The sequence below is a fragment of the Ursus americanus genome, chromosome 30, assembly GCF_024610735.1.
Source record: "Ursus americanus isolate L20-20 chromosome 30, mUrsAme1.1.p, whole genome shotgun sequence".
In the NCBI taxonomy this organism is placed as follows: Eukaryota; Metazoa; Chordata; class Mammalia; order Carnivora; family Ursidae; genus Ursus; species Ursus americanus.
Genome location: NC_142156.1, coordinates 21513284 through 21534003, shown reverse-complemented (window position 1 = coordinate 21534003; position 20720 = coordinate 21513284). Strand labels below are relative to the sequence as shown.

The window sequence follows — 20720 nt, the reverse complement described above, 5'->3', positions numbered from 1 at the left end:
GCACCGGCAGATTCTCGAAACGTCATCAAAGCCCCATAGGACTGATGATTGCCCAGACTGCTAATTGCGACAATGGATTAGAAATTTAGATTACAACGGATGCGCCCACCCGAGGGTCCCTCCAACACAAGGTGCCATCCGTGTGTGGCCCACATTTGTCACACGTGGTCACCAACATAGTTTGAATACTGTGTGAACTCCTGGGTAATTTCCCACTTCATGAGCCCTTCTGATCCCCAAAGGAGAAGCCAGGAAGTTGTCTTTCAGCCTCCCTTGCAGACAGCGTGAAGCCCAACTGCTCTCTGCGGTGTTGAACGGAGCCTGGTGAATAGGGCACACCAATACTCTGCTCCATCAGGGAGCAGAACCTGGGTCGATACCCAAGATCACTGCATAGTGTTGCATAGATAAATGAGCATTGTCCCTGCTGTCAATTAATTGGAAAGCTAAGGAGACACACGATCACTGAACAGAGGAACAGGCGCACTGATAAACTCGGAGTGCACTGGTAACCGTTATAAAGAGTGATCCGGACACTCAGCAATGGCGCTGTGCCAGGGAGGATGGAGATTCAGATGGGAGAGGGAGACCATCCTTGAGGACCAGGCGGCACATTCCAGGAAGGAGAAACAGCACGCTCCATTGACTTTCAATTTCCATTAGGAGTACCCACTCCTCTGATCTTAACACGTCCCAAGCTTGCATTTTCCTTTCAGTGCAAACCTCCTTCTCTTCTTGACCAGGAAAGGTTAAGGCGACAGGGACAGAAGTCAAGGAACCTTCAAGAGGGCTTGATGCATGGGCGTGGAAAACCTGCTGCTTTGAGCTCCAACCCTGGGACCTTGGTTTGCTGCCAATCTGAGTAAAAAGTCCTCTTTTAGAAGTGTAACTGTGTCACACATGCTTTTCCAGAATCTCCCCATGCATTTGACCCCGTCTTAATTATCAACTCTTTTAGCCATTCTACGGGGCGCAAAAAAACGTCCACGAAACTCGAACACAGACTGCTGCCCTTCGGAGGCCGAAAAAAATGTGCACATGCTGTCGTCTGATTTGCACTCACACGCAAGACGAACAGAGTTAATGGTAACAAGACATCAGTCACGTCAGGGTGAGTGGCAGCCTCTCCCAGAAAACAGATTTAATTCAAGGCTGTGACACTCCTCAGGTTTACATTGGGTAGCAAACCGGGGTCCCGGGATTAGCTGTGTTACCCATCCACAGGTCACTCATTGATTTCTGGGTGAAGCCGAGGTGCGACACACCTAATAATTCAGGCCAACCATCCTGTTTTGCTATTTCTCTTTGGGCAGCAAAGTCACGTTTAACCTTGGTTCTTCAGCTCTGTCCACCGACCGTCACCTCCCCCACCTTGGGGGTGAGTGTCTCCCCAAACAATGACGTTGCTTTTTGTTAATGGAACATTTGTAAAGGAACCCATCAGAATCGTGTTTAATCAGTATTCGTGATAATTTCTAAGATGAGATAAAATCAAATTCACTGAAAGTACTAACTAGCAATATTTGTTCACTCTTTTGGTGTCCTGGAAACACTTCTTATTTTTTTTTAAAGATTTTATTGATTTATTTGAGAGAGAGCGTGCATGACAGAGAGCACAAGCAGGGGGTGGGTCAGAGGGAGAAGCAGACTCCCCAGTGAACAGGGAACCCCGATACAGGACTTGATCCCAAGACTCCAGGATCACGACCTGAGCCGAAGGAAGACGCTTCACCGACTGAGCCCCCCAGGAGCCCAACACTTCTTATTTTATTGAAGGATTCAGTTCCCTATGGCATACACTTCGAGTTAGCGCCCCTAAGCCACCCTTCTTCCCTGTCTTCCTTTACTCCAGGGACGGGAAAGCAAAAATACTTTGCAGATTTCCTTGCAATGAAGCGTTATCTGACCCAGTTGGAACCAATGCCACATAAGTGAAATTTTTGAAAGAAGGCAGACCTATCCAAATAAAAAGCCAAGACTTCCGAGAAGTGTGTTGGCACTACCCTCTTTGACCCTCTCTGAATATAGATGTAAAGTGTGGAAGTAAAACATCGTTTTGTGACGGGGTGATGGGAGTTACCTGCTGAATTCCGGAGACAGAAGAGAGAAGGAACCGGGCTCTCCATGGCAGCATGAGCCCCGGCATCATCTGTAAGCTGCCCGAATCCAGATCTTGTCATGTGAAAACATAACTCCTCTATCGATTTATACTTGTGGGGGATTTATGTTACTTGGAGTTGGAGATGAAAACGAAATCTTACGGTACCCCTCCCCTCCCTGCCATTGAAAGCCTTCGGTTGAATTCCCTACATTGTCTCAATAAAGAATTGCTTAAAATCATGCCTTTCTTATGATCCTTCCCCATGACCACAAGAAAACTCCATTTCCTATCTATAAATGCAGAGGCAGTGGTGTGTACTGGAAAGAAAATGAGTTTCAGAGTCTGGTGAGCATAGGTGGACTCTTGGCTCCAACTTTCTTATCTGGGGCTCCCTTGCAGCGTCAGCTGGGCATGAACACTGTGTTTCACTGTCTTTCTGAGGCCATATGCAGGGAGGGATCAAGGATCATTAGAGGAGCTCAGTCCATGGAGAATTTGGTCTTGCTCCCCTGAGCTCCGGGCATCCACGTAAGGGAAGCTTTGCTTCATGTGACTTAGCTCACAACACAGACGCGTACACGTTGGGGTCACATTCCCCAGGAAGCCCTGTGGTCAGAGCCCAGTGCCGCGGTCCTGTGTTGCCTTCCTGCTCGGGGCATCCTGGTGGAAATCGGGGATGACGGGCAGGAGCTGGTGACCCTCCGTGGCCGTATGTGAACTGCTGGCTTGTGGCAACTGCCTGGCAGACAGTCTCTGATTCAGAAACCGAGGAGGCACCCACGCGAACTTGACTTCTCTAAGCCCCTGCAAAATGAGAGTTTTGGAAAACAGCTTTACCCTGTCATGGGCCAATCGTTTCCACAATTTTGTACAATAATGGTTTTTTTTATTAGCCTGAGCTGGTAAAAAATAGGCTCCTTATGAAAAATGTATGTGATCAATAAAAGATGAGCATTTTTAATCAGTCCTTGCTCTTCTCAACCCTAATTACGATTACTTTTTGCATTCATGTAATGATTTTTATTTTCAGAAAAGTAATCTCGGTTTAGTCAGTTCAACATTGCTGAACAGCGATGCTCCTCTTTTTTCCCCCCTCAGTTTCGGTTTGCAAAGCATTTCATTAAAATGAGTTTTGCTCCAGGTTTCACCCAATGAATTGAATCTGTGAAGGCAGAATAAATATACCACCTCCTCATTACCTCTTTGAAAAAGCCTCTTTGCATATCATTTTTTTTTTCTGGAAAACATCAGTGTTTCCTCACTGATCGTCAGGGAGACCTGGATGATGGCAAACACAGAAGGCACCCCAGGACAGAAAGCCCAGAAGGGGATCCTGCACCATTTTTTAGACATTCTTATTTGTGCAAAATCACAAGGAACGCATCGGCATGCATAAAATACGGAGCTGGGGTTTAATAAAGTGCCTCCTGAATCATTATTTGATCATTTTTAAAACACTGCAGTAGCGTGGCCAGATGCAGTGGCACTTTTTATTAGCTTATTTCTTAATTGAGATATTGTACACCTAGTCATCCCTTCGAGGTATAAAAATTTGGTGATTTTCAGTATATTCACAACCATCATCGCAATCAATTTTCAAATACGTTCATTAAGCCAGAAAGAAAACCCACATCGACGAGCAGCCATTCCCCATGACTGCCCAGCCCCACCAGCTCTAGGCATCCCCCTGTCCTTCTGGCCCTGCAGATTTACCCCGTGTGGACAATTCATGGGAATGGGATCATAAGTATGTAAACTTTTGTGAATAACGTCTTGTTTGCAGTATAGTATTTTAAATTTAATGCATGGTGTCACAATTACCACCTTTTAATGGCTCAGTATTATTCCATTGCATGGGTCACCCACATTTCCATTACCCAGTCATCACAGACGGAGGCTTGAGTTGTTTCTGTTTGGGGTTATTATCAAGCATGCTATTACAAGCATTAATGACATTAACACAAGTCTTCGTGTGGAGGTATGTTTTCATTTCTCCTGGGTGTGTGCCTGAAAGAGGAATTGCTAGGTCATCTTGTGACTCTATTCTTAAGGTTTGGAAGAACTGCCAAACTCCTTTCCAAAGTGGCTGCACTACATTACATTCCACCAGCGGAGAGTGGGTGCTGAACTTCACCATCTCCTCACCAACACGGGGTGGTGTTGGTCTTCCAGACCGCTGGTCTCATGTGTATCCCCATGCTGACGTCACAACTGCTTTGGTACTGTTGCGTTGTATCAGCACTGGGACTGAGAAGTGTGAGTCCCCCAAACACTGTCTTCCTTTTGCTGAGATGGTGTGGCTATTCTGCGTCCTTTCATCTCCATTTGACTCTCCCGCTCAGCCCGTCAGCTCCCACGGAAGTCAGCCGGGCTTCCGACAGGGATCGCATGTAATCTTTAGATCCATTTGAAAGCATTGTTGTCTTAACATTATTAAGTCTTTCAGTCCAAAAGTATGGAATCTCTTTCCATTTATTTAGGTCTTTTTAAGTTTCTTTCAACAGTGTTTTTTGATTTCAGAGTATATATAATTGGCACTTCTTTTAAAAATACATTCCTAATTTATTTACTGCTGTTATAAGTGTACTTTCTTGATTTCATTCACAGTTTGCTCATTGCCACTGTCTAGAAATAGAATTGGTTTTTTTAGGTTTATTTCTTTTTTCGTAATCTCTACACCGAACATGGGGCTTGAACTCATAACCCTGAGATCAAGAGTCACATGCTCTTCTGACTGAGCCAGCCAGGCATCCTAAGAAATGCAACTGATTTTGGGGTATTAATCTTTTATTCTGAAACCTTAGTGAATTCATTTACTATTTATAATAGTTTTTACGTAGATTCCTTTGGATGTTCTATAGACAAGACTATAACATCTCCACGCATATGTTCTGTTTTTTTGTTTCTAAATCTGATGTCTTTTGTTTCATTTTCTTGACAAATTGCCTTAGCTAAAAAATTAATTTCTACCTCTGAAACTAATAATACACTATATATTAATGAATGTAAATAAAATAAAATTAAATTTAAGAAATATTAATTTCTTTCAACACTGTCTTGTAGTTTTTAAAGTACAAGTTTTGTGTTTCTTTGGTTATGTTTTTCTCTAGTATTTTATTCTTTTTGGTGCTGTTGCAAATTGAACTATTCGCTTAATTTAATTTTTGTGTTACTCATTCCTAACATATAGAAATACAGTTGATTTTTTTGGACATTCTTCTTATCTCCTGCAAGCTTGCTGCATTACTGAATTGCTTTATTAGCTTAAGACATTTGTATATGAATTTCTTAGCATTTTCTAAATATGAGATCATGCCATTTGCAAACAGCATAGTTTCGCTCCTTCCTTTTCAACCCAGACGCATTACATTTCATTTTCTTGCCTAATCGCCTTGGCTGAAATCTCTAGTACAATGTTGAAAGGAATTGTAAAAGCACGTATCTGTGTCTTCCATGACATTGGGATGAAACATTCAGTGTTTCACCGTTAAGTTTGTTGTAAAGTGTGGGATGTTTGTAAACGATACTTTTAGGTCAAAGAAACTCTCTTATGTTCTTATTTTGTTAAGCTTTTTATCATGAGAGAGTTCTGAATTTCACAAAATATTTTCTGACTCTATTGAGATGACCATGTGATCATTGACCTTGATTCTATTTTTTTTTAAGTATCTCTGAACTTTATGAAAAATAAGTTCCTACCCTCCTGAGCTCCTGAATAACAATACAACAACAAGAAATCCTCTTGCTCTTAAGATTTTGGGGCTACATTTGTCAAAGTATTTTCTGAAGATCACAAATCCTGCCAGGATCTCCTTAATAAAGAGGCTCAATGTCAAATTTGACCTTGATTCTATTGATAAGGTGTCTCATGTAAATTGATTTCCAGATTTAAAACAACTTTTTTTTTTTTCGATTTTATTTTTAAGTAACGTCTACACACAAAGTGGTGCTGGAATTCCTGACCTTGAGATCAAGAGTCACATGCTCTCCCAACTGAGCCAGCCAGGCGCCCTTAAAACCGCTGAGCTAAATCCCATGGGGCTATGGTTCCTATATGTTGCTTTATTAGCTTACTACTCTTCTGTTGAGGATTTTTGTGTCTACACTGATAAGAGATATTCATCTGTAGTTTTCGTCTCAGGCGAGGTATTGCAGGTCTGTGGTATCAGTGTAATCCTGAGCTGCACAGAATGAGCTGGGAAGTGTGCCTTCCTGTTCACAGTAAGATGGTGATGCTTAGGGTCTTCAGGGGATGACGCTCTACTCTGACCTGCCCTTGCTTCTCAAGCTCTGTGTCCTGGGGATCAACAGTCATTGCCTCTTGGAGTGCAGAGTGCGAAGAAGATTGTTCGGGAGATTTCCTTGACCTCTGACAGAAGGAATATGTTCTTATGACAGCCCTGAGCCCCGGAATCAATCTGTACGCAGTTGCCTGTTGTACACACTGAGCAAGTGCCTTGTTTTCTAAGCTAGTCTGGAGTCAGGTTTCTGTTATTTGCAATTTTTTGTGTGTATTTGAAATCACCCATGCTAATAAAAGCTGATATTATTTCCTCCTTAATAGAAATAAAAATTAATTGCTTAATACAACCAAGTCTGGAAATAGCAGAACTAGGAATAGAATGTGGTTGTGCAGGTGAAATCAGAAGGGATCTCTTATATAAATGGCGACCATAATGGAGTCAAATGTGCATTACATGCTGATGGAATTACCAGGAAGAAACAGTCGGTTCAAGTTCACATTTCTCCATGGCAACAGTTGCCTGGAGCTTGGCACCGCCCCCTTGTAGAAGGAGCCTGATTCTTTGGTTCTACATATGTTCCATTGTTCCCTATTTATGTGCAATAATCCCATTTCCCTCCCTTGCGTTGCCTTCCCTGGAACCTACTGGCATTTGTGTTCCCGAAAGTATGAGTTATCTCAAGTCAGCATCTCATATGCTTTCTCTACTTGGTTCCCACACCCCAATGGATGTCGCAGATGGGCTCTTCCTCACTGGAGGCATGAGATGCCCCGACAAGGCCAAGGTGAAGGCCAGACTGATTCCATCAACAGAGACACAGTAAACCTCTGTTAGATGCAGTTTATGACTTATGTGGTTGGAGAACAGTGCTAGCTTCTCATGGTCCTTGTCCCACACCAGAAGGGATGACACTGAAAGGGGCCAAAAGACAGCACAAAACGACTGCCACCTTGTCCCTGAGTCAGTCCTGGACTGCAGCTAAGTGCTTCTATGGTCTACGCTCCCTGCGAGGGACATGGAGCAACTCCTACTTCCTCCAGAGCCCAGGAGGCCAGGCCTCACGACGGTCTTCCAGGGAGAGGGTCTCAGGCTCTGAGGGCCTCCAGCCCTGCTGTGCTCTGGGAGAATTACCAGGGATCTTTCTGAGCTCCCATGAAGTGTGGTCAAGCTTTTGCTTGAGTGGCCTCTATGGATTCATTCGTGGATACTCACCACGTGAGGCTGTTTCCCTATAGTGCACTTGGTTGAAAATATAGCCAAGGGCGCCTGGGTGGCTCTGTGGGTTAAGTGTCTACCTTCAGCTCAGGTCATGATCCAGGATCCTGGGATCAAGCCCGCATCGGGCTCCCTGCTCAGCGGGGAGTCTGCTTCTCCCTTTCCCTCTACCCCTCCCCGCTGCGTGTGCACTCTCTCTCAATCTCTGTCTTTCAAATAAATAAAATCTTTAAAAAAATGAAAATATAGCCAAAATATTTATAAATGTCAAATTAAATTATGATAGAGAAAAGAGTCAGAATTTTTCTTTCATGTTTTTAATCTAATTAGAAAGTTCACAGGAACTATATATACATATATATATGTATATATATGTTGAATAGCTGTTGATCACTTCTCTGCACTCACATTTTTCCACAAAATTATCTCATGGTTGAAAACAAATGCTAACATTTGGGCAGGAATATACAGATTTCCTTATAATAGCTAATGATTTTTAGTTTTTCATTTCCTGAAAATATCTGATATTAATGACACTATAGTTTTGTTTCTTAAGAGTTGAATTAGATTTCTGCAAAATTTTTCAAGGATCATGTATGGATTTTTCCCCCTCCTTAATACCTTAATTTATGAAAGCAGAGAACAAAGAACATTGATTTGCAATTTAGAGCTATTAGTGAAAGCCATCAATTATTGGGCCTTTACTATTACCCAGACCGATCTTTAAAATCCAACCTGGACACCTGTAATTTGGAGTTCTGTGTTCCGAGTCAGGGCAGTCCGGCCACTCGCCACTATTCCCCACCGCCAAGAAGGTGCTAGGAATTGGAACCATCTGTGGAAGGGAGCTCCGGCTTTCTCTCTGCTGAAAAATAGGAATTGATCTATGTCTCCGGGGAATCCGTGCAGGACTTGGAGCGGTGATGACCGTGGACGCGAACATGTTGTAAAAAGTGTTTGCCCCTCATTGAAAGAGAGTTGCTTCTTGACTCTGACATAATCACTTCTCCCTCAAGTGAGAAATCTTTCTAAATTGTAGACCATTTAGTTTAAAGCAGGGTTTTGCAACCTGAGCAGTGCTGACACAGAACCAGCAGGTTGTCTGGTGTGGGCTGTCCGTGAACTGAGACAGCTTATCAGCATCCCCGGGCTCTGCGGGCTGGTTGCCCATGGCAACGCCGGGTCTCCAGCACCTGCAGAATCACTCCCTAAATGTCTTCACGCTGCCAAGTTTCCCCGGGGGACTAACCTGGCCCCAGTCAAGAGCCACTGGTTTAGATGCTCAGTGATAGACCGATTCCTGGTTTGGAGAGTAGTCATTTTAGGATTATCATAAAGTTTAGGAACAATAAGCAATGTTTATCGTTCATTAAGGCAGGAAGCCCTTTGGCTTAGAAATTGGATTATCGGAAGAAAGTTGTCAGGGTGTTTCTGCAAATTGATAGCATTCCTGACTGAATTGTGAAGAAAGGTGGTGGGACACAATTTATCAATATTATTTACAACTGGACGGTGAGGAGATGGAACGCGGTCACTGCAAACAGGCTACACGTGCTTCCCGTCTGGAAACTGGCACACTGCTAAGGCTGGGACACACTGATCTGATCCAACAACAGGAAAGGAAACACAGGTGGGGTGAGATTTAGCCAGGACCTGGGCAGAGGAAGAGCACATATCCCTAATTTCTTTATTTTCTAGACTTCTGAAATCTCCAAATCCACAACCATCCCATATGCATCACCCGCTTTTAAGAATGCCAAGACATCCGGGTGTCCGTGATTCTTGGACCCTACAACAGAAGCTAACTGGCTGCCCGTGACCAAAGCACATGTGTTTGAAAACCCACCGCAGTTCCCAGTATCCTTCAAGGCAGCTCACATTGGATGTTGGTTTCTCCAAGGGTTTTGGTACCTGCCCGTGTGGAACGTGAAACTTGGTGGTTTGATCTGTTTACGAAGTAAAACAAAGGGGCACCTGGGTGGCTCAGTCATTAAGCGTCTGGCTCTTGATCTCAGCTCCGGTCGTGATCTCAGGGTCATTTGACCCTGCATTGGGCTCCACGCCCAATGGAACCTACCTAAAAAAGAAAAAGGAACACAAAACCTGAACTCAACAACAATAACAACACAACAAAAATCCTTATTCCACATCAAAGCAAAAGCATGGAGTTTACTTTGAATTTAAAAAATGCGCTGTTTTCCCCTCATGTGTGTATTTATTAATAGGTTTTACCCACTAAAGAGACCTTGACCCTCAATTTGACTCCGTTTTTTTCACAAACATACAGAATCATTTCTTCCTTGGACATTTCATTGGCACTGACAGAGACTAATCGTTGCTTGAGTTCAAAAAGCACTAAATTATTTTATTTCTGCCCATAGGTAAAAAAATCAATGGGTTTTCCAATCGAACTTGATTTTACTTTCATTGTGTTGCTAATCATGTCCGTGCTTCTATTTAGGATTTCCAAAGAGCTTGTGGAAGGTGGAGCGGAGGCGTCATTAGACTCTCTGGCCTCATTTGCATATGCAAATCTAATTAGTTAATGGGAACAGTGCCCACTCATCAGCAAGAGAGCGCGGCTTCTAACTCAGGAGAAAGTTGTACACTACCCCAACTTACTTTCCCCCCATTATTGGTTTTCTTGTTAAATTTGTCATTCAGAGCTGCGGTCTACGTTCCTCGCAGGGCAGGGATGGGTGCAGGGCGGAAAACGTGTGGTGATTTGGAGTGATAACGCCTTCCAGACGCCGGGAGGCTTTGTGCACCGAGCCTCACGGTTGATGATGCAAGTTCATTCTTCCGTGCCTCTGGGCTCAGACGTGAAGCCCATGTCTTAAGTAGCAGGGGCTGGTCCCCACGGCCTGGCGTCAGGGGGAGTGCTGGAATCACTCAGAGGCAGCGGCCACCAGGCCCACGAGGCTGTGTTCACCGCATCCGGACCCCTCGTCTGAAACAATTCAGTGCAGCTCGAATCCCAGACCAGAAATCGAATCTCGAGGTTTTAAACAGATCTCCGCAGGCACTGATTTCTCGAAGGGCCTGTTTCTCATCTGCTTTGCCCGCTCGGTGCTAATCTGTACAACGCTCGACAAAAATAGACTTGATTACCTGACTTTGAAACTTGGGAGATTTTCCCATTCAATTCCAGGGCTCCGACAGCTCCCGGAGAAACCGTGCAGTCTGGCCACTCTGGCCTTCCACAGCTGAATTGTGAAGAAAGGCGTGTCAGAAAGGGACACCGTCTGCATCTGCATGGCCAGGGAGTCCCATGTCCCTGCAACCCTACCGCCCCTTGCTTTTTGGTCTGGACAACTCGTTTTGACCCATCCGGTCCCAGCATGCGTGTATGTTCACAATTCTTTGTTCTGCAAGCACTTCCCACATGTGTGGCTTCATATCCACCTGTCTTACCGGAGCCCGTCGCGTGTTCAGTGACACTGTGCACAACCCCCCCACTTCAAAACGCTCCCTGAGGCTGCTCATACCTGTTTGGGCAACCGCTCTCCGTGGGGAGGAGCACGCACTGAGAAGCCCGATGCCCGGATTCGCATCCCAGCCCCAATGCTGCAAACGCCTGTGTTTCTCTGAGCCTCAGTTTCCTCCTCTGCACCATGCAGATGTTAATATTTCTCCCTTCCTCAAGTTGTGCTAGGGAGGAAACGAGAGACAGCAGCCCAAGCACTTAGCAAGGGGCTTGGCAGAATGAGATGTCCTCACACTAGTCATTCAGCAGCTGTACGGACGGCAGGACACCCCCTTCCCTGCGCCCCCCGACTCGAACCTGGTCTCCCAACTGCAGCCAAAGTGGTGCTTTAACCACCAATGGGGGGGTACCACCTCTCAGTTCAAGAAGAACGCCCCCGTCTTCCTCCAACTAACAGCGTCCTCGGGCTCCCACTTCTTCCTCCCTTTCCTCCGCCTCATCCCCCTCCTCCCTCACGACCATCTCATTCTCTAGCTCCAGACTCTCAGGACCTTCTCAGAGCTCTGGCATTTGTCACGGTCTCTCCTGCCGCGGGGGCTTGAATATGTGCGGACCCCTCCGCCGGGACTCCTGTCGCCCCCATCTGTATCTTCTCATCTCCTCATTCATCTGCAGGGCAGGAGACCGAGTCACCTCCCATGGAAGAACGCCCTGCCCTCTCAAACCAACTGGCGTTTGACTGTCGATTCTTCATGACCAGTGTCCCCCCACAGGCTGTACGCGCCCGGGGGGAAAGCCTGTCCTCGCGGTCTAGCCTGGATCCCGCACACCCGCAACGACCTGTAACGTCTGAATGAATGATGCGTAAGGAATAACTGAAGGAAGACTACAGCTCAGCCCTGGAAACACCCTGCTCGAACTCCCCAGGAGCCCCGTTCTACGGCAGATCCTGGGCCGAGCAAATTACCTACCTTGAAACTCAAGGTGACTTCAATTTTCAAAAAACCGGGTTTGGTTGCAGTGAGGTTTCTTTGAAATGCTGATATTTTGAGAGACGGAGAAAGTTCTCCTCGTCATTGCTGGGGTTCACTGGCTCAAGGCAACTTCCAGTGTCTTGGGTTCCGGGGCTGTTGAAACTCACGAGTCATTTCTCTTGTGTCCAGACGAACAGTCGTCTGCAGCGTCCGCGTCTCTGGGCAACGGAGACACCGGTTCCCTCTCCTCTCACACCAACACCGCAGCGCTCACCGCCGAGGAAAACACTGAAATCCCGGAGACAGGGAAAGAGACTTTGCAATTCACAGTATGAAATTCTGGTCCTGTGCTTTATCTCAGATAAAACTGATTTCTTCCTCTTTTGCGATGCCTCTGCGGCACTGACTTTGATTGGTACGTGATGATCTGTTTGAGAAGCTCCCTAGTCTGTGGCATTCTGCTTTCCTTTGTTAACCTCAGCAACCCATATTTCGTTCAAAGCACGTCTTGTCTTTTCTCTTCGCTTTACTTGCGGCTGTGGGTGGCGATTTGACCCAATTCTGACTAATAAGAGCTTAGCATTGTTTCCAGGGGACGGGGAGGTTCTTGGGAAGTTTTTGCTACACTGATACGTGGGAAACCTGGCAGATACTCTCCTTTCATGTTACCCTTTTTTTTTTTTTGCCTGGAATTAGGCTGTGATGGCTGGAGAGGCAGCAGGATTTTTGCAACCATGAGGAGTAAGCCAGAAAAATTGCGAAGCCATCTGCCTTGACTTCATTGAGCTCCTGAATTAATATCGTTGACCAGATTTTTCTATAAGAGAAATGTAACCTCCCTTTATTGAATCACTGTGGTGAATCCCTATTACTTAGAACAAATGCAATCTCGATTTATAGGAAGTCATAGGATTCATCACAGTGTGCTACGGATTATAGCTTGTGATACACATGCCTGTTTCTTCTTCTAGGCTGGAAGTTCTTGGTGGTGTGGGTCATGTTTTATTTACCTCTATATTCTCATGGTGTCTTGACTATAGTACACTATTTTATATTGTTAATTTATGTCTAATCAGCTTTTTTGGAGTACAATTTACATTCAGTACAATTCAAGTTATAAGTGTGTAATTCTGTAAGTTTTGACAAATGTAATTAGCCAGGTACCAGCCACCACACAGAACACTGTCACCACCCCCAAGTGTCCCCTCCAGTGCCCCTGAGGTCACTGTCCACCACCCCTCCAGCACAACCACTGATTTTCTACCCCTGGATGTGAGCTCTTACTAGAGGTCCACATACACGACTCCATCCATTATGTTGCCTTTGGCGTTGGCCCCATTTTCCTTGGCGTGCTGCTCTGAGATCCACTCAGACGTTTCAGGGGTGGGTAATTTGCTCTTTTCAATTACTGAGTGGGATTCCATTGTCTGGATACACCACAGTTTGTTTACCCTTGTACCACAGATGGGTGTTTGGGTTCTTTTCCGTCTGGGGCTATTTTAAACAAAGCAGTTTTGTACGTTAGAATCTCGGTGCAAACTCAAGTTTTCATTTCTTGTTGTGTAAACGCCCGGAGTGGAATCGCTGGGACATATGGTAAGTGTTTGCGTAACTCTTCTAAGGAACTGCCGCACGTTTCTGAAGTGGCCGTAACACTTTGCATTCCTGCCAGAAATAGACCGACTCCCCACCTTTTGGTGATTTCAGTCTTCGGTTTTAGGCATTTTGGTGAACGTGGAGTAATGTGTTACTGTGAATCGAATTTGCATCTACCAAATTGCTAATGTTGTTGGGTATCTTTTCTTGAGCTTATTTACCATTTATATATCTTTCTCGAAGTATCTGCTAAGATCATTTGCACTTTTTTTTTTTTTTTTGAATTGGGACGTCAGTATGCTTAGCATTGACCTGTAAGTGACCTTTCTGCATTCTGGATAAAAGTCTTTCATTAGATAAGCATAATTCAAATATTTTCTCCCAATCCATTGATTGCATCCCTAGTTTCTTAAAATATCTTTGGAAAAGAAGTTTTTAATTTCAAATTTGTCAAAATAAACATTTTTAATAGCTTATGCTCTTTTTGTCCTATTTGAGAAATCTTTGCCCAACTGAAGGTCACTTCATTTTCTCCTCTGTTTTCCTCTGGAAGATGCATAATTGTAACTCTTAAATTTAATCTATGCTTCAGTGTGAATTAATTTTTGGAAATGCAGTGAGCTGAGGATCCAGGTTCTTTTCTTTTTTCTTCTTTTTAATGTGTAAGGCCACCTAATTGTTTTTAACACTCTGTTGAAGATTTGCCATCGAACTGTCAGAGTACCACTGCCAGCAATCAACGGAGTGTGTACGGGAACTGTTTTGAGACTCCAGTCCGTTCCGTCGATGTCAGTGTGAATCTGGATGCCGACGCTGGACTCTCGAGAAGGTAGTAGCTCTCCATTAGATGGTGAAAGAGATAATGGAGGTTCTTCATGACGTTCCTCTGTATGAGTTGCTTTGATTGGGGGGGAGTAGACTACGCCACCCCAAAATGTGCCACTTCTGCAGGGGGATTATTTCAAACTGAAGATAATCTGGGCCTGGCAGACTCAGGAAGAGCTTTTAACCCCCTCCTTAAGTGCCTAAAAGAATTTAGGTGGGAAACCAGTACGAGGAAAAGCGCTATTAGCAGAGATAACGTTTTTTTTAAACTAATCTCTTGCACCCAACGTGGGGCTTGAACTCACAACCCTGAGATCAAGAATCATATGTTTTATTGACTGAGCCAGGCAGGCAACTCTTTACACCAGGAAGACTTATCTGCATGGCATGGCAAACATTGGTTTACAAAATACCTGCTCTTCCCCTCTTCCTGTGAGTTGTCTTCCTTTCCTTGAAGCCCAAGGCACCTGTCCCTTTTCTTTAGCTCAGGATGGTTTATAAACCTTAATTTCTTGATGCCAGGGAGTCTCATATTTTTAAGGGACTCCTGTATGTAGGAAATTGTTTTTTCTCCTGTTAATCTATTATGTTAATTTAATTATTAGACAAGCCAAAGAAATTTTTCTGGCCCTACACGGTCATTCTAGGTCCTTTGCATATCTTTACGAATTTTAGACTCAGTGTATTACTTATTTGTAGTTATAATATTCTGTGACCAGAAGCATGCAGCTTAAAACAACACATTTACCGTTTGACTGATTCTATAGGTCAGGAATCTGGGCCCAGCTTTCCCAGATCTTCTGCTTCGGGTCTCCCAGGGCTACAATCACCGTGGCTGTCAGGGCTGTGTCCTCATCTGAAAGCCTGATCAGGAAAGGATCCACTTCCAAAATCACTCAGGTTGTTGGCAGGATTCGTTTCCTTGCAGCTATAGGGATTCACAAAGACTTCCTATTTCAAGCCAGCAAATGAGAGAGAGACAGGGACAGAGAAAGATTTTAGAGCAAACCCACCAGCAAGACAGTCTTATCTTCTGTGTAATTCCAGGAGTGGTATCCCGTCAGTTTGCTATATTCTGTTTGTTAGAATCAAGTCACAGATTCTGTCTCCACTCAAGGGGAAGAGACTAAATGGGGTACAAACCCCTGGAGGGGTGCCTTAAAATATGCCCCCACATTCAGCTTGTCAAAAAGCCTGGCGGGATGGTGGCAGGATTTCATCGAATCTATAGGCCAATTTGGAGGGAGTTGGCATCTCAACAATATTGAGTATTCTGATCCCTAAGCATGAGATATTTCTCTATCACTATGTTTATAGTTTCTCTAAGCATAGTTTCTAGTTTCTCTAGTTTTCCTTTGGGATCATAAGCTGTAAAGATGTTAGTCATGATGGTCTGTAACCAACGGCACAGGACATTCTGAGTTTAAGATTATAAGGTTTTTAATGCACTTCTTTCCTTTTGGATCATAAGCTATAAAGATGAAGTTTAGAACTCCCTGCAGACATCTCTGCTACCAGTTTGAAGGAACTTCATAAATCTGAAGCCACCACAGAGAAGAAGGCAGATCCAATGATAACGTTTTTAGAGTCTCCCTCCACCCGCCGCCCCCTGAATCTAACTTTGCCCGAAGCCTGTTTTATGCCTGGATTTTTCAGTTACATAAGACAATTTACCTTTTGGGCTTTTAAACATAAGAATATTGTTTCAGCACCGAACAGGACCCTCGATACCTCTCGGTTTATGTAAAAAGAAACCGGTGTGCAGGAAAGTGAATCCACGTAGCTAGAGACTCCCTCAGCCTGCCCCTGACTTGCTGTCCAATGTGACGTCTGGTACCTCAGGATATTCCTGACCTCTCCTGAGCAGAAATGGAGACATTCGGGGGCAATTAATTTAGCACGCCCTAGCTGGCAGTATTTGGCACTCCACTTAAAATGTATCTGAAATTCAGGGTCTCTGACAATGACTGCTTCCCATAGCACCTGAGCCGTGCTCAGGAGGAAAGAAGAGAAATTTTACAAGTGGCTTCCGAAGCAAATTGCATTATTAACATTGTCACATTCTGCTCCACTTCCTCATGCTGAATTTCGATAGGCTCAGATTTCACTCTGTTTTAACGTAGGGTCTTTCTGGAACACAGGAACCATATAATGCATGAGAATTTTCATGGAGTCTGAGGAAGGGGGTAATGAGGCAAAAAGGAGAGACTTAAGTTGGTCTAGCTAAGAGTGAAAACATATTATTTTAGGTACTGAATCTCCACACTCTTCCCTGATGCCCAGAGTTCATGTTTTCACAGTGGGAGGACCGAAAGAGAGAGGGAGAGGGAGGGAGGGAGGGAGGGAGGGAGGGAGGGAAGAAGGAAGGACGGACAAAGTAGTCCATTTATATCAAGACTTGCCAGAAAAGACATGAAGCAGGCAAATATCACAATTGTCTCTATTTCTTTTGCTAAAATGCCCATGTAGATTTCACTTGCTTGTGTCCTGGGATCTGTAGAGGCCGCCATATTGCCACCAGGGCTTGGCCACGCCAGTTGGAAAATTAATCATCCCAGCTAGTTCAAGAGCTCTTTCTCCACCAACATAAGTCACCACCCTGTCCAACTGTCCTTCTGCTCCTGCCCAGCATTCCCTTTGATGCCATATTCAAATGTACTTTGATCTCTATGATAACTATGTGCTTCATGCAACGTCCCCAAAACTGAAGTATTCTCCCATTTAAACCCATGATTGCATCCTCAGTGTGAGTTCCACCTTGGAACGTGCAGTAAAAATCATCCTTCCATCACTACTCATCTCGTCTGTGCTTCTGTGGAACTTGAGTGTTTTCTGCATTTCAAGCGACAGTATCTGTGTGTACATAGATGTTCACATGTGTGTGTGCACACACATATGTGTACATGCACATACATATGCACGCACACGTTTAGAAAAAGCTGGGAGAGGCAGAAAAGCAGAGTAGAAGGATTTGAGCATGCTTCCACTGTTCTTTTCTTTCATTATCTAGCTGTGAAAGGCGTTGGTTGCATGCATATTGAAGGACATTCTCTGTCAGTCACCTCTCCATCTCCATTTATTTCCCCAACAACCCGGAGGCAAAAGGGAAGCCTCATCTACTGCTTAATTTTTCAAAAGAATGACTATGGTACCATGGTAAAATTGAAAAAAACACAGTCTTTTCATAAGTACGATGCTATAAACACATAGTTGAAAGATTTAAAAATACTATAAATCCGTCCAAAGTGAAACTCCACGGTCAAACTGATGTGTTTTTAAAAGTGTTTCAAGGAGTGCCTGGGTGGCACAGCGGTTAAGCGTCTGCCTTTGGCTCAGGGCATGATCCCAGCCTTATGGGATCGAGCCCCACATCAGGCTCCTCCGCTATGAGCCTGCTTCTTCCTCTCCCCTGTTTGTGTTCCCTCTCTCGCTGGCTGTCTCTATCTCTGTCGAATAAATAAATAAAATCTTTAAAAAAAAAAGTGTTTCAAAGGTTTCCCATCTGCATAGCAGTAGCTAAGCGGTAGCTGGTGTCCTACTTTCCCTAATTCTAAGCATAACGGAGATAAAGCAGAACAGGTGATTAAAATGTGTTGAACGTTTATGTTGTGCCAAAATATTTACATTAACTATTTTATTAAATCTTGAAAATAATCCTGAGAGAGGGATCCTTTATCTGTATTTTTTAAATTAGGGATTTTTAAACCCGAATTTTATTTTTTTTTCATTATTTATTTATTTATTTATTTATTATTTTGTGTGTGTGGAGCGAGAGAGAGAGAGCATGAGCGGGGGGAGGAGCAGGAGGAGAGAGAATATCTCAAGCAGGCTCCACACTCAGCACAGAGCCCGACTCTGGGCTCAATCTTATGGCCCTGAGACCATGACCTGAGCCAAAATCAAATCTCAACCAACTGAGCCACCCAGGTGCTCCAAAATCCTAATTTTAAATGACTAAGATGAACTATCCAGTGCAGTAAATGGGGTCATATGTTATAAAATTCTGATACTGATTCAGATGATCTAAAATTGGCAAGTCTAATTGTCCCATCAGCACCTTCGTTTGGAAACTTCCTATTACATTGACAGTGATTTTATGTAGCATGTTTTTAAAGAGAATATGATGTAAATATCATAGAACTAATGAACCGTGTGTTCATAGCCAATAGGATAGTGGATTAAATTTACACACAAAGTGAAAGACTTACCCATGTTTTCCATGCCCTTCTTTTTCAACTGGGTTCATCAAAGTTTTTCAGTCTCCTACATCATAAAGTTCAGGGACAAAATCGAAAAATTCCAATTACATAGTCTATGTCAGAAATTCTACACATTTTTTTATCATTTAATCTTCTTAACAACTATGAAAAATAGGTACATGAGAACTCTTTATTAAAAGTAAACTTTATATTGCTGTATAACATGTGTACCCAAAAGTGCTGAAAGCATAACGGTTCAAGTACATTAAATGTAAAGGATGAGACCCAAGTTGTCAGATGGGATTTTAAAAACTACACATTACTTACAGGAGATACACATGTAAAATTAGTACACAGAAAAATTTAATGTCAAAGGATGAAAAAAGATATACCGCACAATTAAATCTATAGCTATATTAATATCTGATCCAGTAGAATTTAAACTAAGAAATATTATAGTTAGAAAGTGACTATTCACAATCAGAAAAAGTTAATCCTCCAGGAAAGTATAACTATTCTATATTTGTATGTGCTAGTAGTGTAGACTTTAACATAGAAAAAATTAATGGAACTAAACAAGAAAGAGGGAAAAATGACTCTTCCAGAAACTTATACCATTCTAAAAAAAAAAAAAAAAAAAAAAGGGGCGCCTGGGTGGCACAGCGGTTAAGCGTATGCCTTCGGCTCAGGGCGTGATCCCGGCGATCTGGGATCGAGCCCCACATCAGGCTCTTCTGCTATGAGCCTGCTTCTTCCTCTCCCACTCCCCCTGCTTGTGTTCCCTCTCTCGCTGGCTGTCTCTATCTCTGTCAAATAAATAAAATCTTTAAAAAAAAAAAAAAAAGAAACTTATACCATTCTAAAATTATATGAACTCGATAACATGGCCTTAAAATATATAAAGCAAAATTTAGCAGAACTAAAAGAAAATATAAGCATTTGCACACTTGATGAAGATTTGGGCACCTCTTTCTCTGAAAGTAACTGAAGTTCTTCCCCTCAAAGGTGACTGGTTTGGTATTTGAGATGAGTTTGACCAGAACCGGACATGTGTCCTAGCCACCTTTTGCCTCTGCATGTGCAATCCACCATTCCTGACTTTGAACCCATGCCTTACTCTAACTTCGATTTGGTTTTCTCAATGTTCAATTTATGTTTTAGAGGGAAGAATCATCAGTGCTTTATTTTTATAATTCCTGGCACATCTCAGATATTCAATAAATAGTTGATGAATAAAGAAAACTAGGTTTCCATACCGATCAGCTCTTATAGTGGAGGAGTCACAGTATTAAAGTGGGGAGGATTTGGGTATGTTTATTTGGTGAGAATCCTCAGCCTTTTTACAGTGGAGTATAACATACCACACTTGGGGAGAGATGTTTAGTCATTCCGGACTATAGTCAGTACAAAGATTTGAATGGTTGGCTACTCCTTGTTCACTCATGATTTTCCCAAATAAATACCCTTTTAACTTCAATGTCCCCTGGTCCTTATTTTCCCATAGCTCATTGTTAAGATCATCGTCAATGTCCTTATGGAAAAAAGAAAAATTACTGCTTCCAGAACCAGATCATGCTCCAAATGCCTGTTTTGATGAAGCCGTGTGTGTGTGTGTGTGTGTAAGAAATACATACAGTTTCATAGACAAAATGCCTGACTATTGGCATTCTTACCTATTCAGAGGGTTGATCAATTCATAAATTATCAAATAACTTGGCACCAGTTAAGTCAATCCCAATAATCAACAGCGTTTTTGTTAAATAAAGAAACAATGAATCACAACCTACTTGTGCTGATCAAAAGATTCTCCTATGTATCTTATTTGATTGTCCATGTTGTGCAAATGTGTATTTATGGGGTCAGGCTATAGCATCTTGCGATACTGAGAAGCATATGCAGGTATCATTCACGCTGAGATCGCTTTCTGTCGTTACATGGAACTAAACGATTCATCAAAGGGAGAGCATAATTACCTTGAAAGTTGCTTGCCAGTAACACATTCTGAAATCCTTCAAAAGAGAAAAATTGATACTCGATTTTAAGCAAAGCAACCCATACATACAACAAAGCTATTTTCACACAGGTCGAAAGGACTTGCATTTGTATCAACAAAGAAAGACATAAACCAGAATGAGGGCT

General features: G+C 43.3%; 1 long non-coding RNA gene across 1 annotated transcript; it reads right to left on the bottom strand.

Annotated features, from left to right (window-relative positions):
* Nucleotides 1–7922: 7922 nt before the first annotated feature.
* On the bottom strand, nucleotides 7923–18804 carry LOC148107456 (uncharacterized). Its single transcript, XR_015722342.1, has 3 exons — nucleotides 18591–18804; nucleotides 15131–15333; nucleotides 7923–9637 (listed from the first exon to the last, which is right to left on the bottom strand). It is a non-coding gene; the product is annotated as an uncharacterized LOC148107456 (long non-coding RNA).
* Nucleotides 18805–20720: the final 1916 nt, after the last annotated feature.